This window comes from Canis aureus, chromosome 33 (assembly GCF_053574225.1).
Source record: "Canis aureus isolate CA01 chromosome 33, VMU_Caureus_v.1.0, whole genome shotgun sequence".
Classification (NCBI taxonomy): Eukaryota; Metazoa; Chordata; class Mammalia; order Carnivora; family Canidae; genus Canis; species Canis aureus.
The window spans coordinates 16,058,169-16,075,208 of record NC_135643.1 but is presented as its reverse complement, the minus strand read 5'-3'; the positions used below and the strand labels follow the sequence as shown (position 1 = coordinate 16,075,208).

Here is a 17,040-nt window from a genome sequence, read left to right as displayed (position 1 = left end):
CAGTGTTACACAGTACAAGGAAGGAGACAAGGCCTATGCACTTGAACTATTGAGGAAATAGCCCCAAATGTTGAGGAAATTGAGAAAATAGCCCAGTCAATGAATCTTTATGTCTAACTGAAAAAAGTGTTTTACCTTCAGTGAAGGCTGTATCTTGCTGTCATCTGGGACAGAGGAGACCTAAACTTTGCATTGAAAAATAATAGTAATAAAGCTAAAATAATTTCTGAGACCATGCAGAAGAAAATCTTTCAGATTCCCAGATACCTCTGTTCTCACTGTAATTCTTAGTATAGTTTACTAGAATATGCATTGGACTTGGAATAAGAGTTTTTTTTTTTTTATTTCTGGTTTTAATTCTGAGCTTTAATACTTATTAGCTGTGTAACTTGATAAAATTACTCAACTCACTAAGTCTCAACTTCCTCATCTGTAAAAATGAGACCAAAATAGCTAGCAGGATCCATATTATATTTTATTATGTTGACAACAAAAATATATATTTGTTATCTTACAAAACCTGTTTTATCTCCTCTGTAGTAAATCAAAATGAGTAGAAAGATGTGTACTTCAAATCTTAGCTACCTGAAACATGCAGGAAGTAAATCACAGTACATATCTCAAGTCAAAGAAGAAAGGAAGAATATATCAATAGGATATTGGGGTACAATACCCAAGAGAAAAAAAAAAGAGAGAAAGAAAGAAAGTTAATGTCAAAACAATTATGTCAAGATAAATATAAATGGGTATTCCAAACAGATATTTCAAGATACATATAAATACCCAATAAAAATACAAAAAGATGCCCAATCTGACTTGTAATCAGAATGAGAAAATTAAGATCGTAATGAGATATAACTTTTCACACATAAAAATTAGTAAAACATTAGAAGACAAAACTTAATTACTGATAAGGATAAGGATCAATCAGCTCACACACTGCTACAGGGTGTATAAAATTACTTGTATTATAGCAAAACAATTATCATAGTAAGTTTTGAAAATCCATCATCTCCTATAAATACAAAAAAGAGAGAGAAAAAAATATTTTTCCTTGTAATGAGAACTTTTAGAATCTACTCTTTTAACAACTCTTTTAATATACTATATAGCAGTATTAACTATAGTCATCATGTTGTACATTACATCTCCAGTGCTTATTTATCTCATAACAAGAAGCTTGTACCTTTTGCCTATCTTCTTCTAATAACCCCACCTGCCACCCTCTACCTCTGCTAACCACATATTTGATCTCCTTTTTTTGTGAGATCATACACAACATTGGTCTTTTTCTATCTGACTTATTTCATTGAGCATAATGCCCTAAGGTCCATCTATGTTGTCACAAATGTTAGGATTTTCTCTCTCTTTTTCTAAGTTTTTATTTAAATTCCAGTTAGTCAACATACTACGTAATATTAGTTTTAGGTGTACAACAAAATGATTCAACATTTCCATACAGCACCAGGTGCTAATCACAAGTGCACTCCCTCATCCCCATCACCTCATCTCTATTAAAACCATTCCAATTAGGTTTTTGTCTTCACTGCTCAATGACCCCTGGTCATGTTAAGGTCAACATTAACTTCATTTTGTGAATCCAATGTTTGACTCTCAATTCTTTCTAATTGACCTATGAACAGGTTTAATTTTCTTCTTAACTCACTGTTCACTTCTTCTCAGCCTCCTTTGAAGCTCTTTCCTTTCTCCCTAGGCTTCTTCATGTTGGAATGCCCTAGGGCAGTATCCTTGCTTCTCTTCTTTTCCCTGTCTACATCATGCTCTTGGTGACCTCATCCAGGTGCATGACTGAAAATCCTATATATATCTCAACAACCTCATTAGGCCTAGAACACTCCCTTGAAATATTAACATATATCTAACCGAATGCTTGTTTTACCTTCAAAACCTGCTCCTGCAACCTTCCCCATTTGTTCCATCTGGAGAGGCTAAAAGCCATGGGTTTATATTTCATTCCTCTCTTCCTCCCACATTTCTTACAAATGACAAACCTACACTGACCTATCATTATCACCCAAAGACCATAATTCACATTAAGATTCACTCATGTCATTGTACATTTTATGAATTCAGACATAAATAATAATAACATTTATCCACCACTATAGTTTCACACAAGAGTATTTTTCACTGCCCTAAATATCCTCTTTACTCTTCCTGTTCATTGTTCTCTCCTCACTAGTCTTTGCCTTTTTATGTTTAAATACTTTAGACTAGTACCTGAAAAATCAGAGGCTCAACAAATATATTTTAAAAGTGGATTATACTGTTTGCTATGTTCCTTTAAAAAACTCTTATTCAGATGCACTATTAACAGGTTTGCTTGTAAGAGCAAAACAGCAGAAATCACTCAAATATGTATTGACTTTTAGGAATGGTGCTGCCTAGCAGCCTTAGCTCAACTATAGGTGTTTCATCCTCTGTCATGTATTTCTATTGATTTCAAAGACAATTCTACCCTTAATTGTAAAGGTCTGATTTTAAATCTTTAAATTTGCTCTCTGATTAAAATCTATTTAATTAATCTTTTGGTTAAATCCAGCAAAAATGATAGGACCCTCCTCCCCCATTCCCTCACCAAGATGATTAAAATATGGTCCATTTTAAGTCTAAAAATACTTGAGAATCTCCAGTCTCTTAAAGAATATAATAACAATAGCCAAACTGTGGAAGGAGCCTCGGTGTCCATCAAAAGAAGAATGGACAAAGAAGATGTGGTTTATGTATACAATGGAATATTACTCAGCCATTAGAAACGACAAATACCCACCATTTGCTTCAATGTGGATGGAACTGGAGGGTATTATGCTGAGTGAAGTAAATCAATCAGAGAAGGACAAACATTATATGTTCTCATTCATTTGGGGAATATAAATAATAGTGAAAGGGAATATAAGGGAAGGGAGAAGAAATGTGTAGGAAATATCAGAAAGGGAGACAGACCATTTGCTTCAACGTGGATGGAACTGGAGGGTATTATGCTGAGTGAAGTAAGTCAGTCGGAGAAGGACAAACATTATATGTTCTCATTCATTTGGGGAATATAAATAATAGTGAAAGGGAAAATAAGGGAAGGGAGAAGAAATGTGTGGGAAATATCAGATAGGGAGACAGAACATAAAGACTGCTAACTCTGGGAAACGAACTAGGGGTGGTAGAAGGGGAGGAGGGTGGGGGGTGGGAGTGAATGGGTGACGGGCACTGGGTGTTATTCTGTATGTTAGTAAATTGAACACCAATAAAAAATAAATAAAAAAAAAAAAAAAAAAAAAAAAAAAGAAAGGGAGACAGAACATAAAGACTCCTAACTCTGGGAAACGAACTAGGGGTGGTGGAAGGGGAGGAGGGCGGGGGGTGGCGGTGAATGGGTGATGGCACTGAGGGGAGCACTTGATGGGATGAGCACTGGGTGTTATTCTGTATGTTGGTAAATTGAAAACCAATAAAAAATAAATTTATTATAAAAAAGTATATAATAATGATTATTAACATCAAGTGGGGCAGGGTAATTTTTTTCTTTTTTTTTTTTTCACTTAAAACCATCAAATAATGTCTTTAACAGTAGCAGTGGCCTAAATTGGATTTTTTTCACATTTATATTTTGATACCCTCTCATCATTGTATTTTGCTTCATTTGCAAGAGATAGGGCTCTTAATGTTTGAATTTAATATCATTTATGCCATGCCTTTTTTTCCTATGCATTTAAGTATCCTTGAGTGCTTGCAATGGTTACATCACAAGTCTAGCTGCTAAAAATATTATAAAGGCAATATGAGTTCATTTAAAAAGAACTTGATAGTAAAGTATAAAACATAAACATATAAAATCATTAGAATATTAAAAATATTTTTAAAACCTCTCATTTCAAAGCTGATATAATAAATCTATTGGTCACTAAATTCCTTTCACTTAAAGTTGCCCAACGTAAGAAGGGAGTCTATGAAAATATTTATTATCTATATTAAAATTGAGATCATACATTTCCCCATTTCCTGGTTTAAGCAAGGAAGGCATATGTAACAGACAGGAAGACGACAGGTATTAGGTAAAAGACAGGAACTTAAGCAGGGAAAACATGATAGATTTAAGAGATAGGAGGAAGCTTCAGGACAATCCATAAATTAATCTTGTTTGTATAGAGTTGTTTTCTTTTTAACTTCTTAGAGTTCACAATCAGCCACTCATTTCTTTAAACACTTCTGCATTTGTTAAATATCTTAGAGTTTTTAACAATGCTTTGCTAGTTCTGACATCCCTAATGTTATATTTAAAGCATATATTCTAACCCTGTCATTTTCAAAAGAAGAAATGCTCCTATGATCAGGTATTGAAATGTCAATTTACAATTCAGAGTTTTTAGAAACACTTGTTTTTAAAAAGCTAAAGTACACAAAAGCTATTCAAAAATCTATGTTAACTACTGTTTCTTGTCTTTTCTTTTACTTTGTAGGTTTGACAGTATTTAAAAAAAAAATTCAGCCAGAGAATTATTATATCAAAACATGAAAAAAGAATTGAAAAAGCTCACTCACACACACACTGAAAATAACAAAACACCAGGCAAATCTCTTTCATGACATGCTTTCTTGAACTGATAAAAGAAATATAGGAAGAATCAAGATCAATTCTACCAGATTGCCTTTAAATATATCTATTTTTAAGGGTAGTACTCACAGCAGAAAATTCTATTTTTCAGTTAGAATACTGACTTAGAACTAAGATGAAATTACTTCTATTTTTTTCCTCCTCCATTCTCTTGAAGGGTATCTTGGCAAACAAACAAAAATATAATTTTTACAAAATAATACAAAATTCAATATTATGTTTATTCCTAAAATTACAAGTTAGAGAGATTAATTATTTCAACAAGTAACTGCACAATAAATTTCTGCTAGGTACAGGTCCATGGAATTCCAGGAAATTGTAATATTATGTCTAACTCTTAACAACTAATATTAATAGTAATTAATGTTAGTATTTCAATTTTGGAAACAGCTTCATCTGTTTGTCTACATTTTAAAAAAAACTCTGCCTATATTTTAAAGACAATCTATAATGTTGGATTTTGGTTGCATATGCATGAGTAGTACAGGGGAGGCTTTTATTTTTTGGTAGATTATGCCAGTTGTAGAAAAAGAGGCACACGATGAACACTGCCTTTAGCTTGGAGTTAAAATGGGAATTAAAAAAATGGCCTTTTGGACACTGACCTTTCCAGAGCCTAAAAAGATTGATGACATAATGTTTAATGGTGCTACTGCAGTACTTACTACCACATAATTCACTCTCCTAGCAAAGCAAATGACTTTTAAACTATCTTAAAAAAAGATGACATAGCTCAGACCACCAGATCAAGATCTTTACTGCTACCCTTGAAGAGAGAAAAATACTTCCCTAGGGGAAAATATTTTCACATGGATCATATTTGGCACCTGGTTTGCTATTTTCCACTGTGTACGGATCAATGGTAACTTGAAAAGAAGTCTAGACATAACTTCTAACTGCCCCAGTATATCACAACTATTTGTTAAGTATTATAAGAATATTAACAAATACTAAGGTGATGACTTCCTTAAGATATTTCAAATATTTTGTATTATTCTACCATTTTACATTCTCTAATAAGCAATACATGTACCAATTCAAAAATTTGTATTAACCACAGCATTTTATACATATAAATTTAACTTTATTGAAATATTTAAGAATAAAAGGATTATATTCATGAATGTCACTTGCCTGACTAGATAATATGACACTTATACTAAAATATATTAAATTTTAAAATCAGAAGATAATCACCTACATATTTGTTAAAATAATCATACATGGACATGCATTAAAAAATGTTTCACAAAGTTTGGGATATATCAGGTTGGAAATACGCTTTTTAAAAATATTGTGAGACTATATACATTTACATAAAATATAGTGATAGAGCTGAAGACGATTAAATTAACAACATAGAATATCCAAATCTACAAGACTAAATTCAGTTTGTTTAAATGTCACATCAGCATACAAATTTGACATCAAAATACCGAAAGTACATCAAATAGTCATTCCCATGAATAAAGCTCCAATAGTAGTTTGTTATAATTAAGAAAATATAAAAGGGAAAACATTAATTTAATGGCAAAACAAAATATTTTTCTCCTATTACTAATACCTTTTTTTAAGACTTACTTATTTATCAGAGAGAGAGAGAGAAAGGTAAGGGTAGAGGGAGAGATTCTGCACTGAGTGCAACGCCAACTCAGGCTAGATCTCAGCATCCTAAGATCAGATCTGAGCTGAAACCAAGTTTGATGCTTAAGGCACTGCACCATCCACAAGCCCCCCAATACCTTTTTAAATAGGAGGAAGCAAAGTTAAAGTTACAGTTACTTTTTTAAACAATGCTGTCTTTCCATACATTTCTAGATCTACCTCAAGATTATGCATTTAAATCATACAGGCCGAAACATCAAGTAATCAAGCTTCTTCAAATTATCATTGAAAAGTAAATAACCCTTGGGAGTGCCTGGGTGACTCTATCACTTACGCAGTCAGCTCTTGGTTTTGGCTCAGATCGTGATCTCAGGGTCCTGGGATCAAGCTGGACCTTAAGCTCCAAGCTCAGTAGAGTTGCTCAAGTTATCTCTCTCTCTCCTCCTTTGCCCCTCAGCCCCTACACATGCTTCCTCTATAAAATAAGTAGATAAATAACATCTTTTTAAAAAAGAATCTTTGAGTAAAATTGTTAGTGATTCTAACAGTAAGAAGTAGACTTTTTGAGGCAATCTGCAAACTGTATGTTCAAATCTCAAATGGCAATTCTAGAGATAGTCTGTGTAAAAACAGATGATGAATACTTATTTACAAAATTAAACGAGTAAGACAAAAGTGCAAATTAACACATGAATGTTTTTCATAGTCTTAATTTTGTAAAAATATCATTCAAAGCAAAGTCTTCTCCAGTTTTTTAAATTATGATAATAACAAAATATATACCCTAAGAGAAAAATCATTAGCAAAACCTTTATTTCAAAAATAATATTCTGATAAAATTTAGAAGAGTTCTCAAAGAATCAATAAATTCTAAGTTCCTGGAGACATTATTTATTAAGGATAAGAGAATAGTTTTACACAAATAACAGTATTACTGTGAGACCTTTGAGAACAACCACCGTATCTGAATATGATATACATCGTCATAAAAAGATCTATAAATTGATGGTGATGAAAAAATACAACTTTTCTGTTTCAATGGATTCTTCATTTATTTAATCACTAAACATTTATGAAACTTCCTTTAAATTCCAGGTATGTACTAGGCATTAAAGACAGAAACATTAGAAACAGAATAATCCTTATTCTTGAAAATAAAAATTAGCAATGTACTGCAAACCATTTGCTTTATAATAAAGAAAACTACACTACTTAAAAATAATCTCTAGTGTATTATTAAATTTTATTTAGATATAATATACGTCCATTAAATGTATATATCTTAAATTATACAGTTCAGATGAATACATAGAACATATCTAACACTTCAAATGCTCCTTCCTAATATACATTGATAAATGTAGAAGCTATGGTTGAAGAACAAGAGCCTAATAGTAGATAGTATAATAGACATGAAAAATTGGCTTACAATATTCTAAAAAAATAAGAGCCGAGAAATACAATTATACAAATAAAATGTAATACAGAAAAAAATGTCTAATCATCTCAACTATTTTACAATGTGTTAAAAATCTTAATATGAATTAAAATCACTTTGAAGATGTTAATGTCTAGGAAACTTAAAATAATTAAATTTAAATAGTAAGGGAAATAATTGTATGAAGTTATATCAACATTGATTCCAAATAGGTAAGGTTTAATAACTTCAATAATTAATGATTTATAGTCATTTATCTGATAATATATAATTATTAGATTTGCTAAATAGTCATGGTAGAAGATTTCTGGACCTGCTAAAAAAAAAAAAAAAACCTTCCTCCTCAATTGCCAATGCCCTAAGTAAAGAAGAATGTTTAATGAAATATTTGGATGGGTGGACACATAATAATCCAGGACCAGAATGTATGAAAAAAAGAAGTTTTAATCCCTTTAGCTTTCTATTATCATGCATGAACAGTTTAACTGTAATATAAGAAATACACAGAATATTCACCACCTTGAACAGAGGGCTTAACAGGCCTTGAACGGACACAAGCTAATGCCAGTGTTACTTATCTGAAAGAAGCCCATACTCACCTTTTCTTCAAGGACTGAACTTCTAAGGCTAAGCCTTAATGAAAAGAGTGCAACAATGAAAACATCCCTGTTTTATTCAAAACATTGCCTTTCATACCCCTTTTACTTCTGCTTTCATAATTTATTTTTTTAAGATTTATTTACTTAAGAGAGAGAGCAGGGGAAGGGGCAGAGGGAGAGGGAGACAAGGAGAGTCGTGCTGAGCAAGGAGCCCAAAGAGAGGGGGTCCACTGCAGGACCCTGAGATCCTGACCTGATCCAAAATCAAGAGTTGGAGGTTTAACAGACTGAGGCACCCAAGTGCCCCAGTATATTGTGATTTATGTATAAAGTTGCTGCCATGTATCACCTTCAGTATTTAGATGACCTTCTTCAGTAATAAGATGATATTTTTTCATTTTTATACCAAATTAGACCTTACGAACATGATTCCTTAACCAAAGGTGAAAAGAGCTAAAGAGAAGCAAAAATAATAAAGCATAGATTAGGAAAGACTGCTGCTAGCTACCCAATATATATTTTCTTCTTTATAATAACAAAGCCATGCCATTATTAAAGATGACAATGTCCCCACTGAGAAGACTGTATTTTGTGCTCTCCCTCATGGCTCGGAGTGGCCAATAAGATGCAAGTCGCTGTTATTAATGGTGCTAACTAGAGAGCCCACTGGAGAGCCAGAAGGAAGATATCTGGCAGATAAGCTTTCTGGGGGATCCCTGGGTGGTGCAGCGGTTTAGCGCCTGCCTTTGGCCCAGGGTGCGATCCTGGAGACCCGGGATCGAATCCCACGTTGGGCTCCCGGTGCATGGAGCCTGCTTCTCCCTCTGCCTATGTCTCTGCCTCTCTCTCTCTCTCTCACTGTGTGCCTATCATAAATAAATAAAATAAAATAAAAATTAAAAAAAAAAGATAAGCTTTCTGTCCTTCCTCCAACTTTATTTCCTGTTTAAAAAGAAGATGTCATAGTTGGAGATCCAGGCCATCTTCAACCTTGAGGATGGAAGTTAAGTACTAATTATGGCAGAGTAGAAGATGACTTTTTTTTTAATGTTTTTAGTAATTTAGGACTGCTTTCTTCTAGATGTTTTTTAAATGTAACAATAAACTCTCCTGTGTTTAAGTTCTATAGTTGAATTTCTGTTTTTTAACTTTATGAGTATTTCCTAATTAATAGAATGATGAGGAGATCTAGGATTTATCAGTATTCACTCAAAACATTATTTAAATATAAAGAGCATATGAAAATGAAAGCTAATGAATACAACATATTTCAGCTAGAAAAGCTGGCTTGTATAATTTGGTAGAGGTATCCAAATATAACCTAATCCCGAACACTGACTTCATTCCAGAAAGGACACTGATTAAAATACACACATACAAACACATGCATACACACACACACACACACACACACACACACAGTTTTATGATTTAATTCAAGTCGATTTTTTAATCCAATAGAAATGTTAGTAGAAATGTCACATAGTTTTTCTCGAACATCTTTAAAATTGCATGTTAAAGTTAATGAATATTTTCATTTTTATATTAATTTACATTTTACACATGTGATGGAGAATACTCAGTGAGTGAACTGAAATAATTTTTGGAGGAATCAGTAGGAATGAAATGGTAGAGTCCTAGTCTAGATATCAGAATATGGGCCAGGTAAGACGGTCAATTAACTGAAACTTTCTGAAGATTATGATTTCTTATAAAATGAAGGATTAGAACAGATTATCTTTAAATATAAACAAGCTTTAAATTTTTATGATACTCTGAAGATATCTTTAGATAAAAATCATTAATGAGCACCCAATAGGAGATGAGCACCCAATCTATCCATTTGGGACCATAATTAAATCTTAAATTCTGTGCTGCAATTTTCATATTTGTCAACTTAAATGATACAGCTCTCTTACAGACCATAATTCTATAAAACCATTATTGTCAAACTTGTCAGATGTCACAATTACTTATACAAGTAATCCATTAGATATCTCAGGCATATGTGACATTTAGTATATTAAAATTGAATGAAATTCTTATTTCTTAAACTTGCCAGTTTGTTGCAATCACCTGAGATAATTGTTGAAAGTATTCATTCCTAAACTCCCTGAACATGTTCAACAGAATGTCCATGATACAGAACTAGATATCTCAGTTTTTAGCAATGGGGAGTTAGGAAAATATTAGGTTAAATCATATAAATTCCTTTGAAAGATACAGGGATAGAAGGTTCAGTAATTCATGGAAACAATACTAATAAAGTTCACATTCTAATATAAATAACTGAAAGGTAAATAATTAATGTTGAAAATTAACTATAAAATGCAGTAATATATATATATATATGTATATATATATATATATATATATATATATATATATAAAATATATAAAACAGCAGTGAAGGTAGAATTGAGGAACAAGTATTTGTCTTTGAGCTGATGAAAACATTTTCCTGGGGATGAGAACATGAACTGAATGTTCTATTTCAACACTTTATGAACATGTTGATCATAAGGGGGAGATTCTGGATGGAATAAGCATGTGGAGTTGTCGTTCACAGTGTAGGATATTTAACAGCATCCCCTGCCTTTACTCAATAGATGCCAATAGCATCCCTGGGATTTGAAAACAACAAAAAAAGTGTCTCTAGATATTTGCGTAGGACATAAAAAATAGGTTCCTTGTATTAGTCTGCTGGGGCTGTCATAACAAAATACCACACAGTGGATGGCTTAAACGCTAGAAATTTATTTTCTCACAGTTCAGGAGGCTTGAAGTCCAAGATCAAAGTGTCAGTGGTTTGGTTTCTATTGAGGCCTCTTTTCTCAGCTATTTTCTCGCTATGTCCTCACATAGCCTTTCCTCTCTGTACATGCATTCTTGGTGTCTCTTCCTTCTCTTAACAGGACACCAGTCATATTGGATAAGAACCTCTCCCTCATGATCTCACTTGCCCTTAGTTTCACCTTTACAGGCCTATCTCCAAATATGGTCTCATTGCGAGCTGGAGGTTCAACATATGAAATTTTGGGAGGACACAATTCAGTCCATAACACCCTTTTTAAAAAGCAATGCCATTAGGAGGGGAGGTTAAAAAGAAAAGCCATACCAGATCCTTGAGTATTATGCTAATGATTTAATATTTCCCTTAGCAACATATGGGGAGTCACTGAAAATTTTTAAGCAGATTTGGACTTGGATGGTGTGACTGATTTGAGGCCCCCACACTAGTACAAAACAAAACACAGTAAGTATCTGAACTCATTAGGAATGGAAAAAGGAGAAAAATTAGGAATTTAGGGGTTTTGTTTTGTTTTTGTTTTAATTTTCTAGGTTGAACAGGTTAAGTGAAGGAATGAAGTCTTCACAGTACTGGTAAATCTGATAAACTGTTAGAACTACAAAACTTTAGGACTGCAGATTCAACAAAATGTATACAAATGCCCCATGCGATGCAGCAATCTCTTCTCCAATATCACTGATGAAGACATATTTTACATAGACACTTTGGTGGGTGGATAACTCACTTCTATACTGAGCAATTTAATTATGTGATGAAATTGTTTCACATATTAAAATTCCCCACTCAGTATTTGAGACCACTTCACATAAGTAATTTTTTTTTCCTTGCTGTCTTCCATAATTAAATTCTATTGGGTTCAGAAAAAAAAAAAATGCCTTTAGTTCTTTTCAGGGACTTACTGACAGGCTACCTTCATTCACATATTTCCAGTGTGAGTTCAAATCATTATTAATTTTAATACCCTGAAGTTTGGGATTTTTCCCCATGTGAAGGTTGTGCACAGCTTCTTTTTTTAATTGTCTCTCTACAAAAGTACAAAGAACAATTCTCACAGAGGCATGAGATAATATTTTATATTATATATATATATATTACTTTCTAGGCTGTTTTTAGCAGATCTTTAATTATAAAAGTTAAACACTAGCAATGGACAAAAATTCTAGTTCACACCAACAATTTAAATATGCAACTAAATAACAATGCTCTTGTAGGGCAGCCTGGGTGGCTCAGCAGTTTAGCACCGCATTCAGCCCAGTGTGGGATCCTGGAGACCAGCGATCAAGTCCCATGTCAGGTTCCCTGCACGGAGCCTGCTTCTCCCTCTGCCTGTGTCTCTGCCTGTGTCTCTGCCTCTCATGAATAAATAAATAAAAATTTAATATATAAATAAATAAATTAATTGATTAATGCTCTTGTAGATCAAGCACTTATACATACATACATATACACACACACATACCTAGCCACTCACGTGTGTCCAGAAAGGAGGTAGTATATGTGTGGAAGATGTGTATCCAATACTAATTCTTTAATTCCTGTATTCAAGGAAAATAACTACTAGAGACTTTTTTAGTAATAGTGAGCAAATATCACACTATATAGTACCATAACTATGGGACCTATGATTTGACCTAAAATATACGATACAGGAATTAATTTTCCTGAACCAGCATACCAATCTTGTCAGAGTAAAAGCATCCACTATTTCATTGGAAGTTACTTGTCTTATGAAGAATCTACTTATATCACACATAGGAATATTTTATATCACACCAGGAATATTTCTTCATCTTGAAGATAAAGCAAAAATCTTTTGGAGTAGATGGGTTTTTGACATTTTCTGTGAACTAAAAAGATTCAATGTCTCTCTTGGATTGTTTCTGCACTTCACGAACACAAGTTGAATCACTCAGACCTGAAAAACAGTCTGAAACCAATATCCATCAATACTTGGTTGATGAGCCAGCCTTTTCCCGATTGCCTCCAACCACTAGAGCCAAGGATGTGATCTGTTCCACCAATGTTTCTCACTATGAACTCCAAGTGGAAATAGGAAGAGGATTTGACAACTTGACAACTGTCCATCTTGCCCGTCATACTCCCACAGGAACACTGGTGACTATAAAAATTACAAATCTAGAAAACTGCACTGATGAACTCCTGAAAGCTTTACAGAAAGCAGTGATTCTATCTCACTTTTTCCGGCATCTCAATATTACAACTTACTGGACTGTTTTTACTGTTGGCAGCTGCTTTGGGTTATTTCTCCATTTATGGTTTATGGTTCGGCAAGTCAACTTTTGAAGACTTACTTTCCTGAAGGGATGAGTAAAACTTTAATAAGAAACATTCTCTTTGGAGCAGTGAGAGGGTTGAGCTATCTGCATCAAAATGGCTGTATTCACAGGAGTATTAAAGCCAGCCATATCCTCATTTCTGGTGATGGCCTAGTGACCCTCTCTGGCCTGTCCCACCTGCATGGTTTGGTTAAGCACGGACAGAGACATAAGGCTGTGTATGAGTTCCCACAGTTCAGCACATCAGTGCAGCCGTGGCTGAGCCCAGAACTAAAAAAAAAAAAAAAAAAAAAAAAAAAAAAAGACATTTTAAAACTAAACTAAAAACAGTTTAAAACTAAACTAAAACAGGGATCCCTGGGTGGCGCAGCGGTTTGGCGCCTGCCTTTGGCCCAGGGCGCGATCCTGGAGACCCGGGATCGAATCCCACGTCGGGCTCCCGGTGCATGGAGCCTGCTTCTCCCTCTGCCTGTGTGCACCTCTGCCTCTCTCTCTCTCTCTCTGTGTGACTATCATAAATAAATAAAAATTTAACAAAAAAAAAAAAAAAACTAAACTAAAACACATTTTAAAAGCTAATCATCATTATGATGAAAGATTAAACACACACACACAGCAGTTGTTTTTCCCTCAGTCATTCTAAAAGGAAGAAAAGCTTTAATCTGAGATTATCAAAACATACCTGTTATTTTTTTACCAGATTACATCATGTTCCTATAGCATGTCAGAGATTAATTTTCTAAAATTCTCTTTAGTGTGACATTTACCTGCAGAGTTTCTACTTTCTTAAACATAATGCACACATTAACCAATATCCTTTATGTGTGATGACACTAGTAGCTTTAAAAAATGAATTGTTTTGCTGTGAACATCAATCATTTTTGAACCTGGACACAAGAAATGAACAGTGTAGAGGTTGACAGTTCTGACAGAGGAGGCCATGTGTTGAGGCCAGTGATTAATCTGACAATTCAACTAAACCCATTTGCCATTCCCAGATTTTAATATTAAACACAAATACAAGTTACGGAAAAGAATGCAAGTTATCAGAACCCTGCCCAGTAGTATGTATTTTGCTGCAAATTGTATGCCAGCTAACTCTGGGTTACAGAGACAAGAATCACATGGAAGTATGCAGAGCCCATGCATACTGAAAAGGTCCAAGTCTATTTGAAAGACTAATGGGGAAAAAAAGAAGTTTTTAGTTAAATTAGGATGGATATGCAATTTTAATTTGCTATATCAAGATGACCTCCAATGGCGTAGACTTCTTCTGGGAGGATAGATACATAGAATTTACTACCTCATTTAGAGATGAATAATCTGGGGCTCAATTTATTTGTGCAAACTTGGTAGTTTGCGGAGCCCTAAGTTTTGCTTTGTTTTGTCTCACCAATCTTTTTGCTTCTAGGGAAATGGTGATCAAGGTACAAATCTATGAATCTCCTGCAAAATAACCAACCAAAGGCATTGTTCAAAACACAGATTCTTGAATTCTACCCAAGAGTACCGAAGAAGAATTCATACTGAAATTTGAGAACTGCTTAAGAATACTTAGGCATTATGAGTAATTTGAAGAAGAAAGTAAAAAAAAAATCCAACTCCAATGATAATTCAAAGTTTACTAAAATATCGTGAAATAGTATAGCTTAATATTGAGTATTTACAAAGCTTCTGGAAGAATTTCAAATATCCTGAGAAACAATCCACTCTTTCATTCCTTTTTAGTGTATGAAGTAGTTTCACTCTCAATGAATGTTATAAATAGGTAATCCACATTAGCATTCTATCAATGAAACCACAGTTCTCTATATGGTGTGCCCAATAAAGGACTAAGAAAAGATACACTGATGAGTTTCCTCGAAATCCCCAATGTACCTTACAAGGCTCTATATGATGTAGATCCTGCCAGTCTCCTCTCCCAGGGCCATAGGCTGTTGACATTATATGGAGCCTTAGCCATCTGCTTCTCTTTGAACACTCAACCCCTACTGTCCCTTCCATCCCACATTCTTCTACCTGACACTTATCTAAGCTAATTAACTCCCTCTTTCTTTTGGTTGGAGAATAAAGAAAGGCCTTACATGACTACTTCTACCACTGCCTTGAGAGAGCAAGTCCAGGCCATTTACATGTTCTTTTTTTTTTTTTTCTTTTTTTAAGATTGTATTTATTTACTCATGAGAGACACAGAGAGAGGCAGAGAGACAGAGGCAGAAACAGGAGAAGCAGGCTCCATGCAAGAAGCCCAATGTGGGACTTGATTCTGGGACGCTGGGATTACACCCTGAGCCGAAGGCAAATGTTCAACCACTGAGCCACCCAGGCATCCCCCATTTACATGTTCTTACAGCCTGTGTATTACCTCCTCATAGACCATTACACAATTAAAACTAATTAATTATAATTGTTATTTTTAATGTATCTCTCCATTGCTTGCTTATAAATACAAAGAGGTCAGGGTTCATGGCTATCTTATTCAATCTAGTTACTGCAATACTTAAAAGTATATGGCATGTAGCAGGGCTTAAATAATTTTTGTAATGAATACCTATGCAACTATATGTATAACTGAGAAAAGGTAATTTGTTTGGCAACATGTGAGTGGCATATATGTTGTAAAATTACTAAATAGCTCTGAATTATATCTTAAAACTTAACTAGTAAAATTGGGTTTGTTTTCTTTTATTCCCAAAGGATAGTTTTTTTTTTTAAGATTTTATTTATGTATTCATGAGAGACAGAGAGAGAGAGAGAGAGAGAGAGAGAGGCAGAGACACAGGCAGAGGGAGAAGCAGGCTCCATGTAGGGAGCTCAACGTGGGACTCGATCTTGGGTCTCCAGGATCACACCCCAGGCTGCAGGCAGTACTAAACCGCTGTGCCACCGGGGCTGTCCCCAAATGATAGTTTAATGGACAAAAACGTCACTGTGGCCTCCTTAAAATAGATCAAATAAAAAATAAAATAATTAAAATATTATACCTTTTATGTTTGAATTTATACGAATAATTTTAAAATCATGTTATTAATCTCTTAATTCACATAGTATTTCATAGTATATTACATATTTTTAATTTGTACTGATGTCCTTGATTTTAGATACAAATACTAGTCTTTTAAGGAGTGTAGAAAGGTTTTTATACCATATTTTACATTTAATAAGCAAAGAAAAGTGTCTTTAAATACTTAAATCTCACCAAGAATTTCATTTTAGTTAAAAGAGATGTTTGTTTGTGTTCCTTTTTTGTAATAATATTTCTGATATAACTATTGCATCATGAGCACAGGATCCAGAAGTAAAATACAGTAAAGTGAAAAGATATAACTGGGCTTGTTAAATGATTTCCAAATCCTAATATCCTAGGGAACTACAATATGATCTGTGAAAATGAATGTGATGTTTCAAAAGATATTTCTGCTATGTTTTTTTGCAACTGACCCCTGAATAGCATTTCAAAGAGAATTGCAATGCAGTTAAATATCCACAGTTCGATATCCATAGTTATTGGTGGTTAGTATAATTCAGAAACATATGGAAGTGGGTTGATAATATTACAGACTATATTGGAAGACATTTCATTCAATTAGACTTTTATTATTCAGAATAGATATTTAAGAAGTAAAGATGACACAAGTAAAGTGAAGGAATATTCTGCTTGC

At 33.8% G+C, this 17,040-nt stretch overlaps 1 protein-coding gene and 1 pseudogene across 3 annotated transcripts in view; one reads left to right on the top strand and one right to left on the bottom strand.

Annotated features, from left to right (window-relative positions):
* Positions 1–17,040, bottom strand: part of GRID2 (glutamate ionotropic receptor delta type subunit 2) — a 1,464,312-nt gene that overhangs the window by 997,552 nt on the left and 449,720 nt on the right. The gene's annotated exons all lie outside the window — the stretch shown is intronic.
* On the top strand, positions 12,860–13,702 carry LOC144303914 (STE20-related kinase adapter protein beta pseudogene; annotated as a pseudogene).